At 40.2% G+C, this 9,718-nt stretch overlaps 1 long non-coding RNA gene across 3 annotated transcripts in view; it reads right to left on the minus strand.

The window, feature by feature from the left end:
• Positions 1–9,155: 9,155 nt before the first annotated feature.
• LOC106317335 overlaps positions 9,156–9,718 on the minus strand; it is a 2,010-nt gene continuing 1,447 nt past the window's right edge. For all 3 annotated transcript variants that reach the window (XR_001265103.1, XR_001265101.1, XR_001265102.1), the window contains exons 7-9: positions 9,576–9,641; positions 9,417–9,503; positions 9,156–9,310 (exon numbers count right to left, since the gene is read on the minus strand). This is a non-coding gene — a long non-coding RNA (uncharacterized LOC106317335). The remainder of the gene's footprint in view (positions 9,311–9,416; positions 9,504–9,575; positions 9,642–9,718) is intronic.

A 9,718-nucleotide genomic window follows, 5' to 3' on the forward strand; every position in this document is an offset into this window, starting at 1 on the left:
ACCAGTTTTGATACCACTTGTAACGCTCTAACCGCCCACTGCTAATGGGCCTCCTACACCTGCTCACTCATCCCGTGGGCTCTATTATGTGCGGCGGGTGGTGCATTAATTTTTCGAAGACTCGAAAGACTTGTTTACAGACCCTACAATCACCATGGTGGATTAAATTTTCAAAGACTTGAAAGACTTGTTTACTGATCCTGCAATCACCACATGACTTTTTCTCGTGTTTTGGCCTCACGCACATGATATTGCGAATGACTTCCTGGTAGTTCACCCCACTACTCCAGCTCAAGCACGCTTTATCGTGGAGTTCTAAATGGATGTGACCAAAAAGGTAAGTGCACTTTGGTGACATAAGTAGCCAAATCAATTCTCGTAAGTCTTTCCATATACCACAATTAGGGATGTTACAGTTCACCCCCTCTCAAAGAACACAACGTCCATGTTATGCCCCAAAATCGTTACCCATGTTAGTGTGAGACCTCACTTAACTCTACAATCATTTGGGTTCGGCTCTGATACCACTTGTAACGCCCTGACCGCCCACGTCTATTGGGCCTTCCACACCCGCTCTCTCGGCCCGTGGGCCCCATTCCGTGCGACGGGCAGTGCGATAATTTTTTGGAGAATTGAAAGTATTGTTTATTGACCTTGCAATCACCACATGACCTTTCCCCATGTTTTGGCCTCACTCATACATACCGCGAATGACTTTCCGGTAGATCACTCATCCTTCCACTACTCCAGCTCAAGTACTGTTAACTATGGAGTTCTAACCGGATGTGTGCCCGAAAAGGTAAGCGAACTTTGGTGATATCGATACTCAAATCAATTCTCTTAAGTCGTTTCACATATAACAGAAATCGAGATGTTACAATTCACCCCCACTCATAGAGTCTAACGCCCATGTTGCGCACTACGACAGGTCTCAAGACGCCGCTTGGGTCAAAACCGATATGGCTAACCAGCTCACAAGTATATCTTTGTTGCATTGCACCACGCCCTTGAGACTATCTCTGACATTGATCAGTTTTCTTGATTCTACAACAAATCTTCTAGTCAAGCTTTGAGCACACATCTCACGTTCTATGTCCTTCTTTTGATGACCAAAGAAATAGATCAGTTCTCTAGTTAAACTCAACTTATGCTCATCTGCCAATGTTCTCACAATCAACTCAACTGTTATGTTCATCCAGAGCGTGTATCTAACTTTGCCACTCCCCAGATCATCATACGATCTTATTGGTCTCTCAGATTCAACCATTTTTTGTTTTTCAAAAGTGATCGTAGAACTTTGTAAACATCTATGATAGGATTGTGGACTCCAGACTTAAAAATCTAACCAACTACTTAAGTTCCTCATTTATTGAATCATTACATGAACTATCCTGGTGAGTTTTGTTCTTTACACATGTTTGTTGCATGGCCACTTCAGTAGATTTAAAGTATGATGCATCCTAAATGTAGCAATTGTTTCTTGAGCGAGCACCAAAGATTTTCACTTTTCCTTGCTCGTTGAATGCTTTACACTGTTTTGATGAAAACTACTGTCAATCATTCATCAAATAATTGACTTATACTAATGAGATTTGATCTCAATCCTTCAACCAGATAGACATTAATCAGTCATGGTTTCTACGAAATGTTACTAGACACAATTCCATTAATGTTTCCCTTCTTACCATAAACAAAAATTACATTTCCTCGTGCTGTTAGAACATCTTCAAAAAAGTGTCATTCTTCTCAGTCATGTGTCATGAGCACCCACTGTCGAAATACCAAGCATTTAATGTCCATGTTTTACAGAATGTATATGCAGTTTCCATAGGGTCTTTACAATCACACGTAAGGCCATCAACAGTCACATGATTACAGATTAAGTCTTCTGTCATTGGTGATTGATCTTGATTTGGATACATATCCTTCTTGGCAATCCACCTCTTCCCAAAACTCTTATTTTTAAGGAAACACTTGCTAGATCTCCATGCTTGACGAATTTTCTGAGAAACAGATCTCCATGCTTTACGAATTTTCATGAGAAACTAATAATAATATGCCTTTATGTATCATAATCTTCCACACATGAAACATCCTCTGTTTCCTATGTGTTGTTGATCCACTGATTTAGCTTGGTTGTTTGTTACCATCAATCTTTTGTCTTTTCTTTTTAAATGAAGTGTTTTTTCTTTTGCAATCATGTTGCAATACACTTGGCTTCTTACCTCAGTGTAAGCTTGCTCTTGTCTTTTTACCTCAGTTGACCCTTCGACTATCCTTTTTTCCAAGTCCTTCGTAGAACCTTCTCCTTTCTAAAATGTTTTGCGGTTCTCTTGGAGTTTGATCTTAGCTGAGATAAATACAATACATGTTGATTCTACACCACTGCATCCTAATCCCCAGTTCGTATTTGGTGGTTGTTCTACCGCTAGAAATTAATCCAAACTCTTGGTCCAGTACTTAGCATACGGCTCTTCTTATGATTCTCACATATGTCATTTTCAAGACTTCGAGATTTAGCTTTCTCTTTGGCGTAAGCTTTCAACATCTTTGCAATTCGATGTTCCAATACTTGATTCTTGAGTTTTTCTTCAGAAAAATCATTTGCAATTTCTTCAACGTTTTTTTAGTGTCCATGGATTCTGATAAATACTTTCCTTTATCACCAGATATATTTGAGTATAGCTCCAGAATGTTGATTTGAGCCTTAAGCATATATGTATACTTGAGGAGTTGTAGATTTTCATGACTAGCTTGACCCACCAATATACAGTTCTTGATATTCCTTTTTGACATCTATTTCCCATTCATCTTCAGAATCTGTGGTATCTTCATCTGATGATGAATTTTTCAAACCGACCAGTGCCACAAAATTCAGTAGAATATCTTGATCTTCTTGGTCATCTTCAGTCTCGGTATCACTAAACAGAGGAATGATTTCTCTTTTCCTTTTTGTGACCATGGGCATTCAGCTTTGATATGCCCAAACATTTTACATTTTTCGCATCATAGCTATCTTCTCTTGAATAAAGGTGAAGCAGCATCATGAACCTTCACCGCCAAACAACCATTGTTCTATGTCGGCTTTCTTTTAAAGTTTCCTTTTCTTATTGAGCTTTCCTTTTGTTAGTTTTCCTATTCTTAGATGATTTTGGAGATTTTGCCGATTCTTATGACCTATATAAGTCATTGTAGTGTTGCTTTTGATAATCAGTTTTTGGAAGATAATAAACTAGAGTTTTCTCTAAAGCCTTGTGTTGATTTTGATTAAGTTCATCAACTCAAGAAGTCAGGTCTCTAGAGGTTTTCGATAAAACCCTAGATTTGAGCTGAGTTACCGTTGATACGCTGCGCCAGGTTGGTATCAGAGCTTTGCTACGCTCCTCGAAGTTTTCCATTCATCATGGCAAGACCAAGACGAGTCCCTGTTCGAACCGAAGCAGAAAATACCTGTGATGCAATAGCTGAGCTTCAAGCTCAGATGCAAACTATCACTGCCACCCTCCAAAACCTAAATGTTCACCGCAACGTACCTCCACCACCGGTTGGCAACCCTGCCAATGATCAAGCCGAAGAAACATATGGAGAAGAAGATCGAGATGAGAACCTTTTTGCTGATAATCCGTTTGCTCCACTCCAAAATAATTGTGCTCTTGCACGTGATGCGGCTCAAGTAGTTGATGATGGTTTTCAATGGACAACTGGATTTAAAACAGAGATTCCAGATTTCATGGCAATTCCTCTGCAGAAGAACTTCTCGATTGGATTGTCACGGTTGAAGAAATCCTTGAGTTCAAAAGAGCACCAATGGACCGTTGTGTTCATCTTCTTACAATGCGTTTTCGCAATAGAGAAGAAGCGTGGTGGACGCAACTGAAATCTACGCGAGCTCGCCTTGGGAAACCTAAAATCATGTCATGGGACAAGCTCAAAATCGAAGCTTAAGAAAATATTCTTACTATAACTATGATCAGCTTATGTTTCAGCGTCTACATAACATTCGTCAAGGACCTCGATCAGTTGCTGAATACTCCACAGAATTTTTCTTGCTTATTACGCGAGTTGATCTACAAGATTCGGAACGACAACTTGTTGCTAGATTCACCGCATGCCTGCGACAACAAATTCAACATACTATCAATTTGTTCAATCCATTGACCTTGTCAGAAGCTCATCAACAGGCGCTCACCATTGAATCACAATACAAGAATACTTTTTTATGGTCAACAACTCGTCCCGCCCGTACCACCACACCTCAACCAACTGCAAACTCAACTGACGCATCCATCCCTCCGAAAAGTGACACAGCCATTGTCCATTTTACAGATAGGGTCGCTTCTCGGCCAAGCTCTCTTTGTTGCTTCTCGTGCGGAAAAATTGGTCATCGCTAAGCTAACTGCCATACTCATAATCGGCGAGGTCTACTTCTTGATACTACTGGAAAAGACGTTGAGGTAATATATAATGAAGAAGTGGCGAAATCATCGATGAAACTGAAGACCTGATCGCTGATAGTGGACCTTGTCTAATGGTTCGCCGTGTTTGTCTTGCGCCACATATCATTGACGAAGACCCTCAATGGCAAAACCTATTCCACTCCAAGTGCACAATTGAAGAGAAGTTTGCAAGTTTATCATTGATTCAAGAAGTAGTGAAAACGTTGTTGCCGGAGATGTCGTCAACAAACTTAAGATACCAACAGAACTCCACCCTTGCCCTTACAAACTGGCTTGGCTGGATCAGAAAACAGATCTCATCATCACTCGACGAGCTTTCATCTCTTATTCGATTGGAAGCAAATTCAAAGATCAAATTCACTGTGATGTAGCTCCAGTGGACGCCTGTCACCTACTGCTAGGACGGCCATGGATATTTGATCATCGGGTTCAACATGATGGTTATCGCAACACCTATAGTTTTTGCCATGATAATCATAATATTACCCTCCAACCTTCATTGCCGGAGAAACAGAGTTCAACTGCAGTGCCCATTCTCATTCTTCAGCGGAAGCCTTTCGAGTTAACACTACGGGAAGAGGGCCGTGTTTTAATCCTTGTGAACTCGTTTGTCTCTTCCACAGTTCCACCAATTTCAGACGACTTCAAAACCATGTTAGACGAATTCCATGATGTATTTCCCAGCGATTTACCACTTGGCCTACCTCCACTCAGAGATATTCAACACAGCATTGATCTCGTTCCAGATGCAGTTCTTCCTAATCAAGCTCATTACCGCATGAGTCCAAGTGAGCATGAAGAACTTAGACGACAAGTTGAAGATCTCTTGATAAAAGGTTTTTTACGGGAGAGCTTAAGTCCTTGTGCAGTACCAGCATTGCTTATTCCAAAAAAGGATGGCTCGTGGAGAATGTGTGTTGATAGTCGTGGTATTAATAAAATAACAGTTCGATACAGATTTCCCATTCCTCGTTTGGATGATCTCTTGGACCAAATCGGCACTGCAACAATTTTCTCTAAACTTAACCTTCGAAGTGGATATCACCAGATACAAATCCGACCTGGAGATGAGTGGAAAACAATATTTAAAACTCGGGAAGGGATTTTTGAATGGCTTGTTATGCCTTTCGGATTATCAAACGCTCCGAGCACCTCCGAGCACTTTTATGCGCGTCATTAATCAATCTCTCCATCTTTTCATTGGCAAATTCGTGGTGGTCTATTTCGACGATATTTTGATCTTTAGCAAGACTTTGGCTGAGCATCTTGTACACTTACGAGAAGTACTTCTTGTCCTCCGTTGTGATCAACTTTATGCAGCATTGAAGAAGTGTGAGTTCGGCTCTCCTAAGGTTCACTTTCTTGGCTACACTGTTTCTGCGGAAGGACTCACTGTGGATCCAAGTAAAGTCGATGCAATAAAGTCATCGGCGACTCCTACTACGCTGACTGAAACACAGATTTTTCATGGGATCGCGTCCTTTTAACGCTGCTTTGTTCCACAATTTAGCAGCTTGATGGCGCCACTTACAGACTGTATTCTTCGAGATGGTACCTTCACGTGGACCCTTGAGGCAGCTGCAGCATTCGAGATCATCAAGTCAAAGCTGATGACGGCTCCTATTTTGGCTCTGCCCAATTTTGCTCAAGTTTTTGAATTGCATTGTGACGCTTCCAAAACCAGAATTGGTGCAGTCCTGAGTCAACGTAATCGGCCAATCGCATTTTTTAGCGAGAAATTGGGAGGCGCTAGAGCATGTTACAGTACTTACGACGTTGAGTTTTACGTTGTGGTTCAGGCAATTAAGCACTGAAGACATTATCTTTTCCATAAATAATTTGTTCTCTTCACCGATCACGATGCATTGAAGCACTTGAACAGCCAGGATAAGGTCTCCGCTCGTCATGCCGCATGGGTCTCATACTTACAGCAATTCACTTTTGTTATTAAACACACTTCTGGTGTTTCAAACCGAGTCGCTGATGCACTGAGCCGTCGCCATTCTTTGTTAGCTGTTCTGCACGTTTCAGTTCCGAGTTTCGCAGCCTTCGCGGACATGTACTCTGCTGATGCGTTTTTTGGCCGCATCCTTCTTGACGCACAAGCAGGCATCTCGCGAGATTTTACACTCGAAGATGGATTTCTTTTTTTATGGAGATCGTCTCTGCATTCCGGATTGTAGCCTCCGTATTAAGCTTATTGCAAAAATACACAACGAAGGCCATATTGGCCGCGACATGACTATACATTTGATCTCTCAGTCCTACTACTGGCCAGCCTTAAGACGCGATGTGGAAAGGTTCGTCGAGCGTTGTACAATGTGTCAAACCTCAAAAGGCCATGCCACAAACGCTGGTCTATATCTTCCTTTACCCATACCGACACAACCATGGTCCGACATTAGTATGGATTTCGTAATGGGACTCCCTCGTACGCAGAGAGGTTTTGACTCCATCTTTTTCATTGTTGATCGATTTTCGAAGATGGTCCACTTTGTACCTTGCAAGCGTACAACAGATGCTCTCCAAGTGGCCACATTGTTCTTTCGTGAGGTGTATCGTCTTCATGGTTTACCAACCTCGATAGTCTCAGATCGTGACTCACGGTTCTTGGGGTATTTTTGGCGTTCCCTCTGGAAAATGTTAGGTACAAGTCTTGACATGGGTTCTGCTTATCATCCTCAGACGGATGGTCAAACCGAAGTTACAAATCGCTCTTTAGGAAACTTGCTTCGTTGCCTGGTTGGGGATTCTATTAAAACATGGGATTCAAAGCTTCCACAGGCTGAGTTTGCGCATAATCATGCACTCAATAGGAGTTCGGGATTTAGTCCGTTTCAAGTCGTTTATGGTGTTCTTCCTCGTGGTCCTGTCGACTTGTCTTACACGGTGTTGCCGATGACTTCATTGACACCATTCATCAAGTTTTTTTAAAGTTTCCTTTTCTTATTGAGTTTTGCTTTTGTTAGTTTTCCTATTCTTAGATGAGTTTGGAGATTTTGCCGACTCTTATGACATATATAAGTCATTGTAGTGTTGCTTTTGATAATCAGTTTCTGGAAGATAATAAACTAGAGTTTTCTCTAAAGCATTGTGTTGATTTTGATTAAGTTCATCAACTCAAGAAGTCAGGTCTCTAGAGGTTTTCGATAAAACCTTAGATTTGAGCTGAGTTACCATTGATACGCTGCGCCAAAAAGACAATCTGATTAAAAATGTACATATCCCTCACATTCATGACACCGCATATTCTTTTTCCCGTCACTCCAATCTTCACTTGAACGAGTATTCTCATTTTGACTACTTCTTTTGAATCTTCCATTATTCTTTGTTAGTTCTTTGTCAAATCTCTTCACCATACTGTTGAAATTCTTTGCCATCAGACTCACATGTTCCTTTAACTTTTAACTCTTTCATCCTCGTGATTTGCTGTAAAGGCAATTCTTTTGATTTGAGTTGGATTGTCTTCAGCTTGTTCCAACTCAGAGGCCATGAGTAGTTCCACCAGTTTATCAAACTTAATCTCATCAGATTTCATAGTCGCTTTAATCACTGCTTTATAAGCTTCAAATTTGATTGGAAGACATCTGATGAGTTTCTTGACTAACTTCCTCTCGTTGTACTTCTTTCCCAAGACAATTGCTTCATTTTCTAGAGTGTTTAATTTTGCAGTGAAACTTTCCAACGACACATATTCACCCATACTTAGATTCTCAAACCTGGTAGCAAGATGGTCTGGACGAGTACTTTTAACACTTTCATTAGCTTCAAAGTAGTTTACAAGAGTATCACATGCAACTTTGGCCGATTCAGATCCATGTATGATCTTGAACTGATCAATGTCTACTGCCGAAATATGGTTGATCTCGCCTTTGAGTTGAATTTAGACGTGTTATTTTATTTTGTTGAACAAACTTAACAGTCTTGTTCAATCAGATTTATGTGACTACACACAACTCGTGTATCACGACTGACCAATTCATAGCTATGCAAGATGTCCTAAAGAAACAACAGTTGCTTCTCTCTTAAGAATCTCACTCACCAAAACCTCAGATCGTCTTCTTATTGCTTGAGTGCTCTATTCTCTCTCAAAACGGCTAACCTAAAATCATTTAGGTCTTTTGTATATATAGTCGAGTTTTTCCATTTCTTGATTATACTCTTTTCATTTTCTTTGTGAAAGCGTCATAACTCCAAGATTGCAATCTTTTTGTTCGCCTTCACTGCAAGCCACATCTTTGATATGTTCAATATTCTTGGGCTTACAACTAGTGCCGATTTTGTGAATGTGCCCAAGGTGCAAATGCACATGATCCTCAATTTTTCATTACAATTTCTCCACAGTGTTAGAGCATGATTATCCCATGAAACCCACTTGGGTTTCTTAATGATTATTTAATTATATAAATGTACTTAAGTGGACTTAAGAACTCTAGTTAAGAAGTGGTCCAATGGGAGTTTCTTAATTAAGGGTTCTTAAAAAAAAATTTAAATTTTTTTAGAAGAATTGAGGAAGATCACTTACTCAAGAAGAAGAAACAAGAAAACTTTACTTAATCGTCTCAATGCCAATGTCAATGCCATTCTTAGAAGAAAACCTCAATATGATAGCGGGAACACTCATTACTATCAGTGTCACATATTGTATCCGTTTGAAACAGAACATGCTACGTGACTCTGATGATAATGAGTGGTCTCATTACCATAAGTTGCAGTTACTAAAAACACTGACGTCTTATGAATGCATGGTGAATCTCTTATGTGGATATACAATGACTACTTGAAGATGAAGATACTTTAAGTTAGTACTCACCAGACAGTGCAGATTTGTCATCTGTCTCCACACCAAGCTCCTGCATTGGATCACTTCAGAATTACAAATGACTACCAAATACGCTAATATTCTACACAGACCTTGTATGTGGACGGAACTAGCAAGAAAAAAATTGTGAAGAATACCTTCTTAATAGCCTTGAGCTGCTCATTTAGCAAGTAACGGCGTTGCTCACCGCTAATTTTTTCTTCAATTGCTTTTGCTATAGTTTCCTGTAAAAGGGATTAAAAAAAAATAAGAACCTATTGCCCATTCAAACAGCTATCGGCTAGGGAGCTCCTTACCTGAATCTTGCTAATTTCTCTTTCTTTTTTCATCAATTCCAGCGTCAACCGCAGACGTTTATGAACCTGGTTCGAGCAAAAAAAAAGAGATGAGGTTTTGACTAAGCATGTAATACCAGTAATAGTGAAACTCCTTACATCAA

This window comes from Brassica oleracea, chromosome C9 (assembly GCF_000695525.1).
Source record: "Brassica oleracea var. oleracea cultivar TO1000 chromosome C9, BOL, whole genome shotgun sequence".
In the NCBI taxonomy this organism is placed as follows: Eukaryota; Viridiplantae; Streptophyta; class Magnoliopsida; order Brassicales; family Brassicaceae; genus Brassica; species Brassica oleracea.